Source organism: Pteropus medius, unplaced genomic scaffold (assembly GCF_902729225.1).
Source record: "Pteropus medius unplaced genomic scaffold, Ma_sr-lr_union100, whole genome shotgun sequence".
Taxonomy (NCBI): Eukaryota; Metazoa; Chordata; class Mammalia; order Chiroptera; family Pteropodidae; genus Pteropus; species Pteropus medius.
Genome location: NW_024351730.1, coordinates 3,317,155 through 3,320,199, shown reverse-complemented (window position 1 = coordinate 3,320,199; position 3,045 = coordinate 3,317,155). Strand labels below are relative to the sequence as shown.

Genomic DNA, 3,045 nt, shown 5'->3' with positions numbered 1-3,045 from the left:
AGTAAACAGATTGAAGTACTGCCTGACTTCTTTTAAAATGATGTGCTCTTTTATCTTTGGAAGTAATCATCTTAAGTAAAAACAGTTTCTCAGTCTGTTCTCTGGATTAAACAGATTAAATACCACCATCTATATGCTCTGGTTCACATATTTCTTTTGTGAGCCATTTTTAGAGGATAGAGTAGCTTCATAACCTAAGCATTCACCAGGCAAAACTTCAGCTCCTCTGGTAGTTATCAGCCATATAAACATAGGTATAACAGAATTCTTTCATTTCCTAGCAGGCCACTGTGGTGGCATCTGATAATTACATACATGCGTCTGATATCCAGTGATGACCTAAACTGGTGAACTTGGATAAGGAGGATATGTGTGAACATACTGAATTATAGGATTCATCCTGCTTGGAGGCTGTGTATAAATTTTAGTGTTTGAATTACTCCAGACACTCTGAAACTGTGGTGGATGAGGAAGATTGAAAACCAAAGAAGGTGGCTGCACATATAAGCACATAAATTTTGTTTCCTGTGCAGATACCAGTTTCAACTTTTTACCATAAAAATTTATCCTTGATTCTACTATCTTCTGCACTTCTACATTATAAAAGAAAACAAATTCATAGCCTTTGAACATACCAGTTCAATCTATGATCATCTACATGTCTTTTACTGAATCATATCTAGCAAAGAAATTTCAGTTTCACCCATCCTAACATCAATTTCACCAACAAAAATAGTGTTTGGCATGATTTTGCCTTCAGGTAAAATATAGCCGTGATTGGTCATAGCTGATGAGAATTGGGTGCTGGCCTGTCTGGAGATAGTTGAGTTTGGAGTCTCAAAATTTGCAGTAGACTTAATTTCCAAATCACCGATTCAGTCCTCTGCTTCATCTAATCCACTGTCGATCCCTTCTAGTGTATTCTTCACATGAGTTATTGTATTATTCATTTCTGACCAGTTATTTTTTTATGTTTTCTATCTCCATTTTTATGTTTCCTATCTCTTTGTTAAAGTTCTCGCTGAGATCACTGAACATCCTTATAGCCAGTGTTTTAAACTCTGCATCTAGTAAATTGCTCGTCTCCATTTTGTTTAGTTCCTCATTTTTTTTTTTCCGGAGCTTTGTTTTGTTCTTTCATTTGGGACATATTTCTTTGCCTCCTCATTTTGGCTGCCTCTTTGTTTTTGTTTCTATGTATTAGGTGAGCTGCTATGTCTTCCGGTCTTGGTAGACTGACCTTATGTAGTAGGTGGCCTGTGGGGCCCAGTGGCACAGTCTCCCTGGTCACCTGAGCCGGGTGCTATAGGCATGTTCCTTGTGTGTATTGTGTGTGGCCTCCTGTAGTAATTGAGCTTTGATTGCTGTTGGCACATCAGTGGAAAGGATTGATCCTTAGGCTGATTGGTTGCAAAGACCTGCCATGAATACAGTGGAGGAGCTATTGTGCAGTGGCTGTCCTTATGGAGCAGGATTCACATTAGCAGGGCTCTGGTGCCTCTCGAGTCTGCCTTTTGGGTGTGTCTTTTGTAGAGGTGCTTGGGTGGTGCTCTGATGTGATCTGAAGCTGGCCACTGGGTTTGCTGATTCTGGGGCCTCTTGGGAAAGGCTCTGGTTCAGGCCAAGTTTAGTCGCTGCCTGTGCCCTCCCCTGGCCACTTGGTATGAGCTACAAAGTGATCTGAAAATGGTTACTATTTATGCTGGACTTGGAGGTTTCTGGAAGAGGCTAGGCAATGAACCAAGACTAGCTGCTGCTAGTGACAGGCTTGGGGCTGCTTAGCAAGAGGTACAGGGCATGCCAAGGCCAGATTATGTTTCTTTGGTGTTTGTAAACTTTAGAGAGAGTTTAGGAAAGTCAGAAGCATGAACCACTTTCTTAAAAAGCCACTGTAAGAGGCTTGGGGGCCCACAAGTTGGGTGGGGCATGGTCTCAAGGAATCACAGGGTGGGTGAACTGTGTGAACAAGGTTGATGGAAATTCAGATACAGTGGGTGGGAGGAGGGCTCAACAAAGGAACAATGGTTTCTGCCACCACTTCTGTCTGGGAGAAAACTGCCCCTCCAGCTCTCACCTTTAAGCCAGATAATTCAGTTCCTCCCTATATGTCCTTGCTGCTTTTTGAGCTGCTGCCCCAGTGCTGGAGCTAAGAGCAAGTGAGTCCATCAGTGAACAAGTTCATGTGTGGGCCCTTCAGGAGGAACATCTGGTACTACAGCCACCCTTTGTCTCACTCAGCCACAATCTCTGCTTGTTTTCACATCCAGATGTTATGGAGACTCCTCTCTCTGGAATTCGAACCCTGGGCTAGGGAGCCTGAAATGAAGCTGGGACTCCTGCCCCTCCACTTCTCTTGGGGGACCTCCACAGCCAATATGTCCCTCCTGATTCTTAACCACCACACATGGGTGTGGTACCAGTCCATTCTGTAGGTTTCCACCCCTCCTACCAGTCTCCACATGGCTTCTCTTGTATCTTCTTAGTTATAGGACTCTTTAGCTAGACTTTAGACACTTTAGGTGATTTTCCATAATGTTTCTTCTGTAGTTTGTAATTTTGATGTGGTCATGGGAGAAGGTGAGCAAAGCATTTATCTGGCCCACCATCTTGACACAGAGCTGAATGGGATATTTTGAGATTAAAGTACAATTCTTGGGTCATTGTTAGAAGACATAGTTGAATAAGGCATTTCATTTCTTCCCCTTTTTTCTTTCTTTAATTGCTTCTCTCTTTTCATTCCCTCCTTCCTTTACTACCTTCCGCCTAATAATTGCTAATTGTTTCTAGCAATAAATAATCTGATTCTTTGTGTTTTTCCTTTTTTCAAACTCTTCTATTTTCTAGAGGAATCTCTATTTGCCTTAAATGTATACATTTATACTCACTTCACATAAAATGTTTATTTATATTATAGCTATAGATTTCCTATATCTCTAATACTTGCATTTCCCCCCATTCGTAAGAGATAGAGTGACAAATCTGAATATAATGGGAAGAACACTAAAAAATTTATAATATTCATAAAAGCAATAGAAGAATATTAAT

The 3,045-nt window shown here is 41.1% G+C and overlaps 1 pseudogene; it reads right to left on the bottom strand.

The window, feature by feature from the left end:
* Nucleotides 1-270: 270 nt before the first annotated feature.
* Nucleotides 271-2,461, bottom strand: LOC120588115 (deleted in azoospermia-like; annotated as a pseudogene).
* Between the last annotated feature and the right edge of the window lie 584 nt (nucleotides 2,462-3,045).